The sequence below is a fragment of the Hibiscus syriacus genome, unplaced genomic scaffold, assembly GCF_006381635.1.
Source record: "Hibiscus syriacus cultivar Baekdansim isolate YM2019G1 unplaced genomic scaffold, ASM638163v2 tig00112339_pilon, whole genome shotgun sequence".
Classification (NCBI taxonomy): domain Eukaryota; kingdom Viridiplantae; phylum Streptophyta; class Magnoliopsida; order Malvales; family Malvaceae; genus Hibiscus; species Hibiscus syriacus.
The window spans coordinates 71,213-90,870 of record NW_024063304.1 but is presented as its reverse complement, the minus strand read 5'-3'; the positions used below and the strand labels follow the sequence as shown (position 1 = coordinate 90,870).

The 19,658-nt window shown below is 34.5% G+C and overlaps 1 pseudogene; it reads right to left on the bottom strand.

Annotated features, from left to right (window-relative positions):
* Positions 1-16,570: 16,570 nt before the first annotated feature.
* On the bottom strand, positions 16,571-18,127 carry LOC120177825 (annotated as a pseudogene).
* Between the last annotated feature and the right edge of the window lie 1,531 nt (positions 18,128-19,658).

Genomic DNA, 19,658 nt, shown 5'->3' with positions numbered 1-19,658 from the left:
AAAAGATAATGAGGTCAGTAATGTGAAGAAATATGATTCTAATAACATTAAAGTATCTCGATCACCGGCCACTGTGTCGTCAGCATTAAATCCTGTCCAGCAAGGAGTGAAAGAACCAAGACATGAAAGGGAAAGGGTTCAATTTGACCCTATCCCCATGACCTATAAAGAATTATTCCAGATCCTGTATGACAAACATGTGGTGTCACCTTACCACACTTCTCCAATACAACCTCCTTACCCAAAATGGTTTGACATCAATGCTAAATGTGAGTATCATGCGGGGGTATTGGGGCATTCAATTGAAAACTGCCTGGCCTTTAAAAAGTTGGTGCAGAGATTAAGACAGAAATGTTATCAACTTCGGTGATAGTGAGCAGCCTAATGTGGCTCAGAACCCACTGTCGAACCATGCAGGAACAGGGGTTAATATTGTTATTGAAGAAAAAGGGAATAAAGTCATAACCAAAGTCAATGAAGTGAAGTCACCCATGCATTGGGTATGGGGGCAAATGGTCAAAGTAGGCTGGTTGACCTTTAATGCTAACGAGAATACGTATGCTTGCCCCTATCACCGTTGCGAGGATCATGCCATTTAAAACTGTGACGAGTTCAAGGCCTTGGTTCAAAGGTTGATGGATAGTAAAGACATGGAATTTTATCATAAGGCTATGAAAGAGAAAGAGATTGAGATTTGCGCTTCTGAAGACACATCCAAGGGAGTTTACAATACTAACTACCCTTTAGTCATCACACCAAAAGCTCAGACTATAGAAAGGTTAATCCCAAAACTGATGATCACGCCTCCGTCGTCCTTTCCTTATAAAGACAACAAGAAGGTCCCTTGGAGGTATGGATGCCAAATAGAGAATGTTGAGAGTTCAGAAGATGCTAAGAAAGAGGTGGATGAGGTAGGCCACTTCACTAGAAATGGTAGATGCTATTCTCCTAACCAAACCATTGAACCTGAGAAAAGAGAGGCCCCTCATAAAGGAAAAAGGGTTGAGATAATGATGAAAGAGGATGAGTCAATAATTAATGAGCCGGTAATAGAGAACGAGGCTGTAGAGTTTTTAAAATTTTTTAAGCATAGCGAGTACAACATCGTCGAGCAACTACACAAGTTGCCAGCTCGCATCTCAATCCTGTCTCTACTATTAAGCTCTGAGGCACATCGAAATGCATTGCTGAAAGTTTTGAATCAGACTTTCGTACCGAAAGATATACCAGTGGAAAAGATAGATCGACTGGTTGGAAATATTCAGGCGGATAATTTCATCTCTTTCTCTGATGATGAGATCTCATCCGGAATGATGGGCAATCCTAAAGCCCTGCACATTACCATCAGGTGCAAGGGACATGTGTTATCGCGAGTACTAATCGACAATGTCTCTTCCCTGAATGTGATGCCATTAGTGACATTGAAAAAACTGTCGGTTGATAGTACATACATGAGAAATTGCCAAAGCATCGTTCGAGCTTTTGACGGAACAAAGAAGGAGGTGTTGGGGAAGATCGATATTCCTTTAACCATAGGCCCATTAACCTATGAAGTTGAATTCCTTGTAATGGATATAATGCCTTCCTATAACTGCTAGTTAGGAAGGCCTTGGATCCATCAGGCAGGAGTTGTGCCATCTACTTTGCATCAAAAACTCAAATTTGTAATTGAGGGGAGACTGATATGCCTTAATGCTGAGGAAGATATCATTGCTTCCATATCTACTACCGCTCCATATGTCGAAATAGATGAAGATGCGGTCGAGTGCTCTTTCAAAGCCTTGGAATTCATTAATGCCACCTTTGTTGCCGAAAGAAAGAAAATTCCAAAGCCTAGGTTATCTAATTGTACCTAAATGGAGCTGAAAATGACTATGGAAGAGGAGTCAAGGTTGGAAGAGGGCTAGGAAGCCGCCTACAGGAAAATATTAGTCCAGTTTTCCCTGGTATTAAGCGAGATCATTTTGGTCTGGGATATCGCCCGACCTTAAAGGAAAAGTTGAAAAATGTTCAAAAGAGCCAGGAAAGGAGGAAAACCAGGTTAGTCGGGGAAAATATTAAGTGGGAACCCATGAATTTCCCATTGTTGCGTGACACCTTAATATCTGGGGGCCATATGTTTCAGGGGAGTCGATCATCAAAAGAGTCTGTTATTGAAAATACCCTAAAGGATTTGGGCATAAATGTGATATCAGAGGAAGGAATCGAAGACGGAAGGGCTATGGGCATCTATCCTGCACCACCAGGCTTTGTGCTAAACAATTGGACTGCAGAAGAATTACCTGTAGTTTACAAAACTATTTTAAAGTAATGCACAAAAACTTTCCCTATTGTCTAAACCCTGGGGCAATAGGTGATCTCTTGTAAGGGGTTAATCTATATGCTTTTTATTTTAATAAATGATGCATTCCTGTTAATTCACGAAATGGAAAACATCATCCCTTCCATTCTTTTATTTATTTATTTATTTCTTTCTTTCTTTTTTATGTATTATTATTTCATTCTATTTTGATATGGGATAGATTCTCCTGTATTTGTATATGTATATATCCTCTCGTTCGTTATTCTTTCAGGACCTCCGATATCAATAGTATGAATGCTGATGAGTCTGACCTGAAGATAGATTTCGAGTTGCCCATATGTCAATGGGAAATTGAAGGTTATGATAGTGATGAGGGAAGCCACTTACCTTCTGAACTACTAAAAATGGTAGAAAGAGAAGATAAACAAATTCTGCCTCATGAAGAGCCCATTGAGATCTTAAATCTAGGATCAGAGGAGGATAAAAAGGAGATAAAGATTGGCATCATCATATCTGTTGAGGGACGACAAAGTCTGATTTAGCTACTTTGAGAGTACAGAGATGTGTTCGCTTGGTCGTATGAGGACATGTCAGGGTTAGATACTGAATTAGTGGTACATAAATTGCCAATAAAGCCTGAATATAAACCGGTACAACAAAAGCTCAGAAGGATGCGACCCGAAATGCTACTTAAAATTAAAGAAGAAGTAAAGAAACAATTTGATGTTGGGTTCCTGAAAGTAGCCAAGTATTCGAAATGGGTAGAAAATGTCGTTCCAGTACCAAAGAAAGATGGGAAAGTTCGCATGTGCGTCGACTACAGAGATCTTAATCGGACCAGTCCAAAAGATAATTTCCCTCTGCCTCACATAGACACCCTGGTGAACAATACAGCTGGAAACTTTCTATTTTCATTTATGGATGGGTTTTCAGGTTACAATCAAATAAAGATGCATCCAGATGATATGGAAAAAACTACGTTTATCACCATGTGGGGTACGTTCTGTTACAAGGTGATGCCGTTCGGACTAAAGAATGTAGGGGCAACCTATCAAAGGGTCATGGTAACACTATTCCATGACATGATGCACAAGGAAATAGAGGTCTATGTCGATGATATGATTGTTAAAGCTAAAACGGAGGAAGAACACATCGAGAATCTGAGGAAACTCTTCCAAAGATTAAGGAGATGCCAGTTAAAACTCAATCCAAGCAAGTGTACCTTCGGGGTAACATCGGGAAAACTTGGGGTTTATAGTAAGCAAAAAAGGGATTGAAGTAGATCCTGACAAGGTCAAAGCTATTTAGGATTTACCACCCCATAAACACAAAAAGAAGTTTGAGGATTTCTGGGAAGATTAAACTACATTGCCCGATTTATTTCGCAATTAACTGAGAAGTGCGATCCCATTTTTCGCCTTCTTCGTAAAAATAACCCAGGGTTATGGAATGATGATTGTCAGGGAGCTTTTGAAGCAATAAAAGGATATTTGTCGAATGCTCCAGTATTAATGCCACCAATATCCGACAAACCATTAATCCTCTAGTTATCAATCTTTGAGAATTCAATGGGGTGCGTATTAGGGCAGCATGATCAAACTGAGAAAAGAGAAAGAGCAATCTACTACCTCAGCAAAAAGTTTACTGATTGCGAGATAAGGTACTCACCAATAGAAAAGTTGTGTTGTGCTTTAGTTTGGACTACCCGAAGGCTCAGACAATATATGTTGTATCACTCTACTTGGCTCATATCTAAACTTGATCCTCTGAAATATCTAATGGGTGTACCTACTTTATCAGGAAGATTGGCTCATTGGCAAACCTTATTGTCGAAATTTGATATTCAATATGTAAGCCAAAAAGCAGTTAAAGGAAGTGTTGTGGCCGATTTCATTGCAAGTAGGGATTCTGAAGAGTATGAACCACTGAACTTCGATTTTCTAGATGAAGATTTAATGGTTATTTCAACAGATGAGGCAATTTCCTTTACTAATAAACAGTGGAAGATGAATTTCGATGGTGCCTCTAATGCTTTAGGGCAAGGGATTGGGGCAATTCTCGTCTCACCTTGTGGAAAACACTATCCTTTCACCAGCCGATTGAATTTTGATTGCACAAATAACATGGCCGAGTATGAAGCATGTATTATGGGTCTTAAAGCTGCCATTGAGCATAAAGTGAAAATACTCGAAGTATACGGAAATTCAGCCCTGGTAATTTATCAACTTAGAGGTGAATAGGAAACAAAGGATACAAAGTTGGTGGAATACCGTAAGTTGGTTCTAGAGCTCATTAAAGAATTTGAGAGGGTGACATTCCATTATCTCCCCAGAGAAGATAATCAAATGGCGGATGCTTTGGCCACTTTAGCAGCAGCTTTCAAAGTCAATGAATATTCAAGCATGATGCCTATTACGATGAAAGCTTACGGGTATCCAGCCCATTGCTATAGCATAGAAGAGGAAGAGGATGGAAATCCCTGGTATTACAACATCCTGCAATATATTAAATATCAAATCTACCCTAAGCATGCCATTGAGAATGACAAAAAAACTATTCGAAGAATGGCGGCAGGATATGTGCTTGATGGTGAAGTCTTGTACAAGAAAAGTCATGATCAAGTCTTGTTGTGATGTGTGGATGCCAAAGAAGCCAGAATGATTATTGAAGAAGTACATGAAGGAGTATGTGGTACTCATGCTAATGGACACTCAATGGCTAAACAAATAATGAGATTTGGATATTATTGGTCAACCCTAGAAACTGATTGTATCAATTTCTCCAGAAAATGTCACAAATGCCAGATTTATGGAGATAAGCTCCACACCCCTCCTCATCCATTACATGTAATGACTGCTCCGTGGCCATTCTCTATGTGGGGCATGGATGTCATTGGGCAAATTTTACCCAAAGCTTCTAATGGCCATCGTTTTATATTTGTGGCAATAGACTATTTCATTAAGTGGGTAGAAGCGGCCTCCTATGCAAATGTCACTCAGTCAACAGTTTGCAAGTTCTTGAAGAGAGAAATTATTTGTCGGTATGGGCTACCAGAAAGGATTGTCACTGACAATGCCTTGAATTTAAATAACCAGATGATGGAGTCAGTATGTAAACAATTCCAGATTAAACATCATAATTCCACCACTTATCGCCCAAAGATGAAAGGAGCGGTAGAGGCAGCCAATAAGAACATCAAGAGGCTCATACAGAAAATGACTGAGACTTATAGAGACTGGCATGAGAAGCTACCATTCGCTCTGTTTGCCTATCGAACTTCAGTGAGGACGTCTACTGGGGCAACTCCATTTTCTTTAGTCTATGGGATGGAGGTTGTGTTACCCATCGAGGTTGAGATTCCGTCACTACGAGTGCTGTCAGAGGTTAAGTTAGATGAAGCAGAATGGGTGCAAGCTAGGTATGATCAATTGAACCTGATTGAGGAAAAAAGATTAAAAGCTATCTGTCATGGGCAAATGTACCAGAAACGTATGATAAGGGCACATAATAAAATGTTCGTCCACGAGAGTTTCAAGAAGGAGACTTGGTGCTAAGAAAGATTTTGTCAATTCAAAAAGACTTTCGAGGAAAATGGATGCCAAATTGGGAAAGACCTTATGTGGTAAAGAAGGCCTTTTCTGGAGGAGCTTTGATCCTCACCGATATAGATGGACCAGAGTTACCTAACCCTGTGAATGCTGATGTAGTCAAGAAATATTTCGCCTGAAAAAAATGAAAAAGACAAAAATGAAAAATTAAAGAATAAGGAAAGAAAAAAATGAGAAAAAAGAAAAGAAAAAAATAAAATGAGGGTTCAAGATGAAAACCCGTAAAGGGCGTATTGAAACCAGAAAAGATCTCAGGTTGAAAACCCGTAAAGGGCGGCTTGAGAATTGTGTAAATTCAGAATTTGTGCATGGTGGAGTTGAATTAGTTGGGTAACCAGAAATTAAATGAGATTCAAACACTGGCCTATGTAGTTCGATAGTCGGGAATTTGGCAGTACAGGGGGAACTTCATACCCTTACACATTACCATAGTCCTCAATATCCCCTTGACAGAAGCTACACTCGGGTCCTCTTACGGGCGTGCCAGTTCAAAAGCATTCGTACTATTGATGTCTGATGACGTCTACTGTGTTTTCTTTTAATTATTCCAGCTAAAAGTTTGTCATATATTCATCCAAAAACTCTTTATTTATAAATAAAAATATGTTTTTAGCCACTTTGCAAACATCCTGATTAAAAATAAAAACATGTAGAATAGCTCGGGAAACATGAGATCATTGTGCATTATTGTACAAAAAGTTTTGGAAAATACAGATATTCTGAACCTGAAAATGGTTTTAGCATAAGTCTTACACAATGTCAGGCCACAAGAAGTTAAAGCCTTGAGATACACACGAATGCTCAACAATGTGAGATAACCCAAGAGGTTTTATCACCGATCAAATATCGAGTCATGAGAAGCATATGGGTTCAAAAAGAATCAAAGTCAGGCTCAACCAAAGAGTGTCCAACTAGGGTTATCGATCGAGATGAACTGTTGATTTTTTGTGTGTGCCCAAATCAGACTGAATTACAAGGCCGTTAACAAAAGAAAATTCTCATTTGAAAAGAAAATACCCTCAAAATAAATGTATCATTGCACACATTTTAGGCATAAACCGGATCATGACATAAAATGCATAATAATGAGTGCTTGCAGGTTCTCTTAAAAGAAACGACAGAGATATAAAGACCTAACATAGAAATACCCAATCTGGATTTCCATGTTTGGTCGTGGCAAGACAAGCTTCCGCAAGAGAAATCTCTTTAAAAAATTATCATCCCAAGTCTTTCAGGTATGATGTTTTTGAATCCTCAAACACATACTAACAAAGGTTAATGTTTACTTTTCAGGTTCGATCCCGATTCAATGGATCAATTCCTCCTGATCTGATATTCCCTTCAGAGTAAGCAGAACATGTCTCTCTTATCCAAGATTTGATATTCCCTTCAGAGTAAGCGAAACATGTCTCTCTTATCCAAGATTTGATATTCCCTTCAGAGTAAGTGGAACAAGTCTACCCTGATTCAATGGATTAACTCCCCCAGATATGATATTCCCTTCAGAGTAAGCGGAACATGTCTCTTTTTTCTAAGATTTGATATTCCCTTCAGAGTAAGTGGAATAAGTCTATCCTGATTCAATGGATCAACTCCCCCATACATGATATTCCCTTCAGAGTAAGCGGAACATATCTCTTTTTTCTAAGATTTGATATTCCCTTCAGAGTAAGTGGAACAAGTCTGCTTCGATTCAATGGATTAACTCCCCCAGATATGATATTCCCTTCAGAGTAAGCGGAACATGTCTCTCTTTTCCGAGATTTGATATTCCCTTCAGAGTAAGTGGAACAAGTCTGCTTCGATTCAATGGATCAACTTCCCCAGATCTGATAGTCCCTTCAGAGTAAGCGGAATAGGTCTCTCTTCTCAAAGATTTGATATTCCCTTCAGATGGAATAGATCAACATCCCCAGATCTGATATTCCCTGAGTGACAACGAAACATATCCCTCATCATATTTCAAACCATGAAGTTAATCAGACGAAAAAATGCATTGTCTCTTCGTCTTTGCCCTATTCTTGTTGACACAAAAATAGAACAAAGAGGGGTAGCTGTTGACACTCATTTTTCCGTCCTAAATATAAATATTATTATTATTATTACTTATTATTATTACATATTTTGCAGCACCCCATGTGAAGCACTACCAATTGAGTAGACCCATGTCCTGTCAACATTTCATCTACCCCAATTCAACAACTCCAACTACACACAAGATTGAAAATGAGGAGATTAAAAAAAGGGGAATAGAAGAAAATGAGAGAAGGTTGCCACCAGTCATGCCTCCCACGTGAAGCCAGTAACGCACGCCATTCTCCCCACCAAATCTGCACCCAATAGCAAACAAGAAATCAAAATATCATCAACATCAACCAAAGTCAGAAGAAAAAGAAAGCAATTTAATCCCGAAAATTTTGGGATTTCACTTTACCTGCTCCAATCAAAGTCTCACCAAAATGAAGAAAATCAACATGCAACGACAAAGAAATTTGGTGAAGAAAATGGAGATAAAATAAAGGGGAATCCCATTCGGAAAAAAAAAGAGGTGTTTATTTTTCTTTAAGAAAACAACTGAAAGCAGGGGAAATATTTCATCTTTCAATTCAAAAGCAATAAAATCATTTTGGAGGTAATCCTAGTTTGGTTTTTAATTTCCAGTACATGTTCTTTATTTATTTTTTTAAACCCAAATCAGCAGTAAAACAATCTGTTCTCTATGTTTATAATCATTTTCATATTCCAGTAACTAACCCAAAGAAATCAATGCATGTTCCATCATAAGCAAAATAATTAGGTCGATATAAAAATTATAATAAAACAAAGATGATCTGGGATGGGTTTATCTAAGTCGTTCAAATTCCAGTCGGTAACTCCATGTTATAACTGTTAGAGTCTAGTCGCCAAAAAAAAATCTGATGTTAATATTAGTAAATGAATTTTTTTTGAATTAAAATTAGTAAGAGTGAGAGAGAAAGATAGCTTACCTTGATCGGGCGTCAGGGTTGTTGTCGGGGTGTTTCTCGGTAGTCAGATGTCATAGGTCACTGAGGGTAATTATTTTCCTCCTCTAAGGTTTCGAACCAAGATTTTGGGTAACTTTTAGGGGAATTGGTTAAGAAGGTTTCGGTTTATTCGGGGTTGTCGTTTGGATTCCTTGACTGGAAATTTATAGGGTGTTTTAGTTGGGAGTTTAACACCGATTGAAGTTTGAAAAGGGGAGCCTTCGATATGTGCTGGTGAGTGATGACGAGAGGTGCCATAGCTCGATAGCCGGCTTTGGTTCCATTGGAATCTGGTTTCGTGTACCACCAAAGAAGAAAATAAGATGAGATGCTGTTTGGAAGAGGATAAGCGGCGCATAGAGGAGAGAAAAGTTTAGGATTAACGTGGTTTTGTTTTTTAAGTTAAATATTAGGCTTTAGTTAGTACATCAAAACAGTAGTGCTTAGTCTAGGGGAGTTTGATTATTCACTTACGGGTTATCTATTTTAGGGGCCATCCAAATTTTTAGTTTCACGTGATTTGTTCCTTAAATCATTGTTTTCGTGTTCCGATTATGTCTCCATATTTTACCCGTATTCAATTTTAGTCCCGTGTATCATTATATTTAATTATGGTTGTTTTAGACATTTAACTTTTAATTTTCTGCATGTTTTTTTTAGTCCTACATATTTAAGGTTTATTTTGATGTTAGTCCCTTAGAATGGCATTTTGTTTTGTTTAAGTTCCATTATTATTTATAGTATAATATTATTTTTTTAAAAATTATTATTTTGTTTACATTCAAGTTAGTAAAGTGGTATTTAGTCCTTATTTTAATAAGTACAATTATTTTCTAAGATTTGTAATTTGAGATGTTATGTTTTTATTTGGTATGTTTAAGTCACATTTATTCATTACATATTAATATATCTAATTTATAATTTATAGTATAATTAAAATATGTGTATAATTTTTGTATTAAAATGTCACATTATATGATAATTGTAATAAATACTTGTTTAATTAATTTTGGCATGACATTCCTTTTGTACAATTTGTATGATACCCTCATCAGCATCACTCGACTCGATTCAAAATAAATAAATTAAGGGTAATATTTGAGCATTTTAATATTGTTGTAAAGTGACTGTCTTAACGGATAAGAAAGTTACTTTCGATAATTTTAAAATGAAAGTTTATCCCGCCAAGTGACACCAATTAAATTAAATCCATTTTATAAAATTTGGGGATTGAGGAAAAGATCGTATTCTTTTAATTAAATTCAGTGAGAAAAGACAGTTAGATCGAATCTATGGTCTCGTCTCTTGATATTTAATTAATTGAATATCCTTATTCTCATTAAATATTGGTAAATAAATAATTAATCAATTGCTTGATAGTTTTTTTTTTACTTTTCCATGTGGTTTTTAAGGGGTTTTCAAAATAATAATGTTTGATCATAAATAATTAAATATTATTATTTTATCTCTAAAAATTATTTTAGGTGTTACTATTTTGAAATTTAGAATGAAAATTTAATATTTTTTTATTTCGATTGGAGTAAGAATCAATTGCTTCAAGGTATGATAGATCATTTCTTCTCGATAGGAAATAAGTAAATATTATCATCTTTCATCTAAAATTTCGAAAAATGTTATTTTAGGGGATCATAAATCAAATTAATTTCGAACTTGTACATTTTATTGCAAAGACAATTAATTAATCGACTAGGTACCGATTTAGGGCGTTGTGGGGGTGTTAATCCTTCCCCACGTGTAACAGACTCCCGAACTCATTTTCTGGTAATGCGGACCTAAATTTGTTGTTTTAATTAAAATTATTTTTTATTTAAAATGACAAAACGTTTTTGGGTGCCCAATCACACCCTAATCAAAGATTGGTGGCGACTCCTCGAACTGTTTTTTTATCATAAAGGAATTTCCAAATTTTCGAAACGAGAGGTTTTTCTTAATCACATTCATTTTTAATTTAAATTTAATCTTAAGAGAATAATTAAAAATTGGCGTGGTTTTCAAAATCTCGCTTCCTTAAGAAAAAAAACCGTTTCGACATACAGTTTGTATTTGTGTCTTTGATCACGTTGCGTTTATCGCTATTGCGGATATAACGGGTGATATTGCGGTCATTGCAAGTATTGTGGTTGCAAACTTTTAATGGCATATACTATTATTGCATAAAGATCATGGATATTACAATTATGGACGTTGTTTTTGTAACATCCGCAATACCGGGTTAGTGACCAAATTGTAAAGTTTCAGAATTTGGTGACTAAAGTATAAGAATGAAATAGTTCAATGATTATTGAATATATATGATGAAGGTTATTTTGTAATTATTAAAAGAAGTTAAGGGTTAAATGGTCATTTGATCAGAAAGATTTTTATCTTTCTTTTAAAGGTAATATAAACGTGGGAAATGAGAAACATCCAGAGTTCTCTTCTCCTTTCTTCTTCTTCATACGTGGGAGAGCCAAGCTAAAGGTGAGTTTTCTTGTGGATCAAATTCTTGATGAATTTAAGGTTGCTTATTGATCCTTAGATAATAACTAAGCTTAAGGAAAGCTTAGATTATCTTAAAACCATAAGATGAGGAGTAGATGAAGAATTAAAGAAAGGAAGTAGAAAAGTGAAATCTTGAAGTAGAGTTCATTTCTTAAATTGGAAGTTAAATTTGACTTGTCAATGGTTAAATTAAGAGATTTGGAGTGATAGAATTGGATTTAGAACATATAGAAAATTTGGTATGATTCTTGAATCTCATAAAGAATATAGGATTTTGAGGTTAAAGATGATTTACATGGATATAAGTTGGTTCAAGTAATGGTAATTGAGTTTAATGTCAAAATAGGGGCTTAAAATAGAAGAATTAAGGGAAGAGTTGATGATTTACGTGCTAAAATGTCAGTTCTGGGCAATGTGCATCGATGCACATTCATTGTGCACCGATGCATCGATGATAAATACCAGAAATTGTTTAAGGTGCAATGATGCATGAATTTAAATAGAAAACATCGAATAGGATTTATGCATCGATGCATAAGGAGTGCATCGATGCATCCCCATTAAATACAAACATCGAATAGGATTTATGCATCGATGCATGGTGTAGTGCATCGATGTATACCTTCATTAAAAGATGAAATTGGCTTTTCTTTGAGATTAAGGAGTGATAGTTTCGAATATATCAATCAGTATACTGATAAGTATTAATGTATTATTATGTAGATATAGAATGAAAGCTTGTTCCGGAACAAACTAAGGATTAGGATTGATTCAAACAACGAGGCCCAGGTGAGTGCAATTTAAATTGTACTTATGTATCAAATAAACATTGGCTTGCAATGAGCCAGTGATGGAGTCACTATGGTAAGAAGGGACTCCTAAAAATGTTATTTGAATTGTGATTCTTATGTTTACATGAGTGCATGAAAATGGGTATATATGTTATATGTATTGCATATGTTACATGAATTGAATGAATATATGTTAGTGTGATAAGTTAGGTGAACGGGTTTAAATAGTATATGTGATTATATAAGTTTATAATATAAATATGTGATATAGGACATAAGTTAAAGAACTATATGATATTAGATAAGATAAGCATATGCTATTATAATTGACTATAGGATCACAAACTATGTAAAAATAACAAGGACTTATGTGATAGCAAGAGAAAATGATATAAAATAGATGATATTGATATAAATGATAAGTTAAACGACATAGACATATGTGATTATATGAAAAAGAATATAAGTTATGTGATTATGAACATGTGGATATAGGTCTAGTTGAAGATATAATAACAAGATATAAATTACACGAGTTAAATATATGAGAATTAGTATAACCAACTTATGAGATGAAATGAAAAGTGAGACAAGTTAAATAACATTGACCTATAGGACAATATAAAAATAATATCTAAATTAGGAGACATTGACAGAAGTGATTAAATGAACATATAATAAATAAGTCATAGTAAATATCTATGAAGCTATAGGAAGATGTTATGGGAGTTATGTGATGATAAGTTATAAGAATATATATAGGTAACAAGTTATGTGAAATTGAATTAAGTAAATATATGAAACTAGGATATAAATAATGTGAGATAAGTTATAGGGCATTGATATATGAACTATATGAAAGTATGTACATGAATACTTGTATAAGTTTATATGTTATTCTATGTGATATATGATGTATATATGAACATATGTGAATAAGATATGACATGTGTGTTTACATGAAAAATGAGAAATGATATAATCCATATGAAATGATATACGTGATTACATGCACTTGAGATAAAGGTTATATGATATGAGATGTACGTTCACACATACATATAGTATGTGACAGAAGAAAAGGAACAAGTGATATGAAACATAAGAATAATGCCCATAGTATATGATATGAGAGCTATAGGTATAGTTGGCATGCCAAGAGTCGAGGGTTCTACGCGGTCCTTCGGGATATATATATATTCTGTGGAACATGTGTGAAGTCTTGTAAGACACATACTTGATCCCTAGTATATGTATATGATTCTTAAGGAATAATATGTGGTCCTTATGGACATTATTATATGGCACTACGGTGCAATTCTACGCGGTCCTTCGGGATATATATATATTCTGTGGAACATGTGTGAAGTCTTGTAAGACACATACGTGATCCCTAGTATATGTATATGATTCTTAAGGAATAATATGAGGTCCTTATGGACATTATTATATGGCACTACGGTGCAATTCTACGTGGCACTTCGGTGCAATTATACGAGCTGTGGTGACAGCATTAGTGCACAACCTCAATGTACTCACATACCTCTATTCTCAATAATATACATGGGCAATTGAAATACAAACTTTAAAGTAAAAGTGGTACAAGAAGGTAAGTTTCGTATGTGCATGATATGATTATATATGTTATCATGTAATAGATACATGCATATTGAAATGTCATGATCAAATATTTAGAATACATATTCATCGGATGAAATGGGTATTGATTGGAAAAATGTATGATATTATATGATAGATATGTTAATGATAATGATAGTATTTGTACAGGTATGTGCTTTGTTATATGAAATGTTCTATGGTTTTTATTATATGTTTATATGCCTCACTAAGTCAACGACTTAGCGTGTGATTGTTTCACACGTAGGTTTCGAGAAGAGTAAAGAGCAATATGGAGCAAGACCGGTCAGTTCTCCTTACCAAATGTCAGATCAGAAAAGAGGTGAATAATACGTATTTTAATAAATAAAGTTTTAGTTGACATGTAATCAAAAGAATATATATTGTATAAGCTCTGAATAGTTTTGTAAACGTTTTGAATAAGTTCAATGTTATAAAATTTTTTAAATTACTCACTATTTTATATGAATAAATGTTTGAAAAGACAATGTGACACTTCGGACTCGTATCCGGGTCGGATACGGGTTGGGGGTGTTCCAGTTTTTACCCCTACGCAACTATCATTGTTGTGGTTACAAACCATTATTTAAGTAATTGTTCCTAAGAATAAGTGTTGAAATTTTTAATGACATACACTATTATTGCATAAAGATCATGGATATTACAATTATGGACGTTGTTTTTACCCCTACGCAACTGTCATTGTTGTGGTTACAGACCATTGTTTAAGTAATTGTTCCTAAGAATAAGTGTTGAAATTTTTTTTAAAGACAACTCCATAATAACAAGTATTAAGAAAAATAGGTCTCTAATAACAAATATTAAAAAAAATTAAAATATGCTCGTAATGACAAATATTGAAAAAGATTAAAGCTCGAATAAAAAGTACTAAAAAATTGGACTCATAATAACAAATAGAACAGAAGTTGAATTTTAAAAGTGTGCCCTTAATAACAAATATTTAAAAAATTGGGTCCAGTATTGAAAAAATGAGTTTTTAATAACAAATGTTAAAAAAAATATTAGCAAAAAATTGGACACTTATACAAATATTATAAAAAAATAAATGATAAGAGTAGACCTTTACTAATAAATATTATAAAACATTCCAAGTTAAGATAAATCAATTATCTCACCTTCGTTTCGTAGATATATTATCTCGGTAATTAAAGATATGTTATTTATTTTTAGAGTTTCAAATTCGAACATCAACGACGACAGGATATTTAAACTTTCATTATTAAATTATTGAGTCTTCAAAATAAACACTACCACTAAGATCAATCCTGACTATTTTTTTATTTGAAATAAAAATTAAAAAAATAAGCCATTGATTAAAAAAAGTATGTAATTTAAAATTTCTATTAGAATTTTATTATTTTTGAATTAATCATTAGTATTTGATCTGTTGATTAACTATAGCAGATCGGGTACTGCAGAGGCAAGGGCGACCCTCTTAACCCAATTTGTTCCATTCACAAACACCAGAGTGTCAACCTATGACCTTGCTTAAGAGATCTGATATATCAACCCATTAGACCATTTGGTTATTGATATTAGAATTTTTATTATTAAATTAAACTAATAGTTACAATATCAAAAATGTTAAAAATATATAAACATACAAATACTTATAAAAAAATCTTACTTTTGCGTATCTTTTGATGCAAAATCATTGATAATAGTATCAACATCAATGTTTTCCAACATTTTTTTCTCAATGCATAACATAACATTTGAAAATAAAAGAACGATCTTATTTATAATTTTAAAATATATAAAAATAAAAATAAATAATATAGACATATATGATGTTACCTACAATTTTAAGAATAATCTTTAATATGATTCAAGCACCACATTTGATGATAACAATTGTGACTGTGTTTGTGAGAAATATGAGAAATTAAAAAGTGAGAGTTATAATTTTAAGAGAAATTGTGAAATATGGAAGAAAAAAGAAGCATGTTAATTATACTTATATTTTTTCTCTAATTTAATGTTGAAGAGAAAAAAATAACGTTAATAACATTTTCCATTGATATGAAAAATCAAGAAAGAGATTTGGTGCATTTATGATAGAAGTTTTGAATGACCAAAATTAAAGAGATTTAATTGAATATATTTTTTGAATTTTGGAAAAAATATTAAATTAGAATTTTATAAGAAGTGAAACAGTTTATTAACGTTAATATAAAAATCCAACAATGACAATTGACACCTTAATAAACTCATGGGTCTTATTATTTTATTTTACAATTATTTTAAAATTTATTATCAAAAAATAAGAAAAAATATTTTACTAAGATTTGTTTTAATTTATGAGCTCTCCTATCCTGACCCAATGCCAACCCTGACTACTTGTTGTAATCGCCCTATATTAATAAAAAATTTCACCTTCAACTTAAGGAATTTAGAAAGTTGGAGTTGATTAGAGCAATCAATGAAGGTGGACCTAATTTGATATGAGACAAAATTTCCCAATTCAATTTCTTGACTTCATAATTTACTATCAAAACCACAAAAGCTTAGAAGAAGAAGGAAAAACGTTTCTCCAAGTTCTTTGTCCAACACAAAATGGCAGCCAATGAAAACAAATTTAGAAGGCAAGGTGATTACTTTTCCGTTAGAAGTTGGGACTCACCTCAAATTTACTAATGTATCGACATATATGAAAAAAAGAAGATAATGACAGAAGCATGTTTTCAAAGCACAAGTGGGAAGTGGGGACAAAACCATAGTCATGGAACAACTGGTTTACATCGTAAAATACATATGGATAGAACCACCTCCATTTCTCACCTCAAATCATAAGATTGTTGCATGATATCTTTGATTAGTGATGTAATACTAAGGTATGAAGAACCACCCACGTCCACTGCTTTCTTTGCCTTCTCTCCAAACACTCTAGCTCTTTTCCTTCTCTCCATTCCTTCGTCTCCTTCATCCATCAATTTCTCTATTGCATTTTTAACATGTTCCTTCTTCAGCAAGAACCCAGATTTCCCATCACCAATGTTAGTAGGTTTGTTGATTCCAAGGCTCACTCCGATTTTCAGTATTTGTACTGCAAGTTTCTCGTTAATGAATTGGTCTCCGAACAGTGGGAATGTTAACAATGGTATGCCTGCTGAAATGCCTTCGATTGTCGAATTCCATCCACAATGAGTTAGGAGGCCTCCTACTGCCCTGTGTGACAGAATCAGTACTTGGGGAGCCCATCCCTTAACTACAAGTCCTCTTCCTTTCGTTCTTTCCTCGAATCCATCCTTTGCCATCCACTTCTCGACTTCGTTCGATGTTGCGTTATTTCCTCTTAGCACCCAAATGAATGGCTTGTTTGATGCCTCTATGCCCAAACCCAACTCTATCAGCTCTGGACACTTTACAGTGCTGATGCTTCCAAGGCACGCGTAGATAACAGAGTTGGTTTCTTGAGAGTCAAGCCACTTCAAACACTGTTGCTCATCGATCGAAGCCTTGTTACCTCTTTCAGCCTTATCCGACTCGTCTGTGTGGCTAAGAGAAACTGGACCTACACACCAAGCTTTCGTTACCTTCATATACTCCTAGACAAAAGCCGACTCCAGCTCCTCAAAAGTGTTTATGACAACCCCATATGTTGCTTGGGTAGCTTCTACTACTGATTCAGATATTTCTTTCCTGGTGGATTCATCCCTCCAAAGCGGTAACTGGACTTTGGTAAATTCGACCTTTTCATTCAAGCCTGGCACGGTAAATTATTCGGAACCAGAGGCTACGGTCTCAAGTATCTTGGAGGAATGTATTTTGTGCATACAAAGAGTACTGAAGCAACAAAATCCACCGAACGATTTCCTTGGAACCTTAAACCTGGTAGCAATTTTGTGGGTATAATAGAGGCACACGTCTGAAATAATGCAATTGGGGCGTGGCGTTAGCCTCTCAAACAACTTCTCCACTGATTCTTCCATCTTGTTTGATGCAATGAAGAATTTGCGGAAGTCCTCCGACGAATGCACTATGTCTACATTCTCAACCCCGTCTGGAAACCCAACTTCATTTCCGGGAAACCGGAGCTGCACTAAACGGATAGGATGCCCCAATTCGATAGCTCGAGCGATCGATTTCTGGACTCTGGCTGCATTATGAGGTGTTGTAACGATAGTAACGATAACGTCACGCTGTGCCAACAGTCTACCAATATCTACCATAGGGAGCAAGTGGCCTTGAGCCATGAAAGGGAACAACACGAAGTGAGGCTGTTGGGATACGGAAGCCATTGGAATAGAGAGTAAAAGGAACACGAAACTGAAGTTGTGCAATAAAAGTGTGCAGATGTATGTTATATATCGAGAAGTCTGACGTTCAATTCAGAATGGTATTATTGGGATGGCTGACGCAAGAGCATACATAAGCATATTTGTTTATTCGGCAAAAAGAAGAGGCTGTGTTAAAACACTAGAATTCTGCGGACCGCTGGACTCGATATTTGAACCCTTGTTGTCTGTTCGAAGTAAACTCCATTTCAGTACGTGTCTAACCAATGGCTCTGAGTTGGCCTCGGTTTTAAGAACGAAAAGGGATAAACCCCATAGGCCACAAACATGAAACCAACAGATAAAACATGTGAAAGGCATTAGCATAGGGCCGTGGCCCGTGGCCAAACCACAAACAGACAATCAATTTAAAAGTTTGATAATGTAGTCAAGGATTTATCTTTTGTTTTGTGGAAGTTGATTGATATGCCCTGCAGCTTTTTTAACGTCATTAAACAAGTTTCACATTAGCTGTTAACTAAATCTTTAACAAAACAGGAACATATACTAAAATGGTTTATTAAAAAAAAACAAATATCCATATCTGAAATGACAATGCAATAGCCAGAACTTATACAGGTTCGTTTCTGAGATTTTGGTGCCCTAGGTGAAGAAAAAATTTTAGTCCCCCTAATTAGAGATTTAAATTGCAATTTGTACTTATGCCTTCCGTCGCGTCGCGTTTATAACTATTGCGGACAAAACAGATGATATTACAGTCACTACACGTATCGTGGTTGTGGATTTTTAATAACGTATACAACTGTAGACAAAACGATTGTGAATATAGTAATTTTCAACAATGTCATTACCATTGCATAACAGTCATTGTTGCATTTAGAAATCAGTATTTGAGTAATTGTTCATAATAACAAGCGTTGAAAAAAAAAAATTAAAGGTAGCTCCATAATAACAAGTATTGAAAAAGTAGTCTATAATAACAAATATTAAAAAAGCTAAGTTTTAAGAGTATGCTCATAATAACAAATATTAAAAAAATTGAATCTCTAATAAAAAGTACTAAAAAATTAGACTTATAACAACAAATAAATATCATAAAAAATTGAATTTTAAAATCACGCTCCTAATAACAAAAAAATGAAAAAAAATTGGACCCCTAATAACAAGTTTAATAACAAATGTTAGAAAAAAATAAATTATAAGAGTAGAACCCTAATAATAAATATTAGAAAAAAATTAAACTCATAATAATAAATATCAGGCCTTCATAACAAGTATTAAAAATAATTAGAAAATCTTTTAACCCTTTTCCAATATAGTCATTAAATGTAAATTTTTCACGTTCTCTATAACTCTTTTAACCCTTTTAGTCAACTAATTTTCTACTTCTACTTTATACTTAAGAAATTTGTCTAAGACTTTATCTTTATTTCTATGTAAACTCTAGCATATTTTAAAAAGGGAGTGTTGTTTTTCTTAGAGGTCTCAAGTCTAAACAGCTACGTCTACAGGGTGTATGTGCACTGTCAACGGCTGAAAAAGTTGTGAACAAA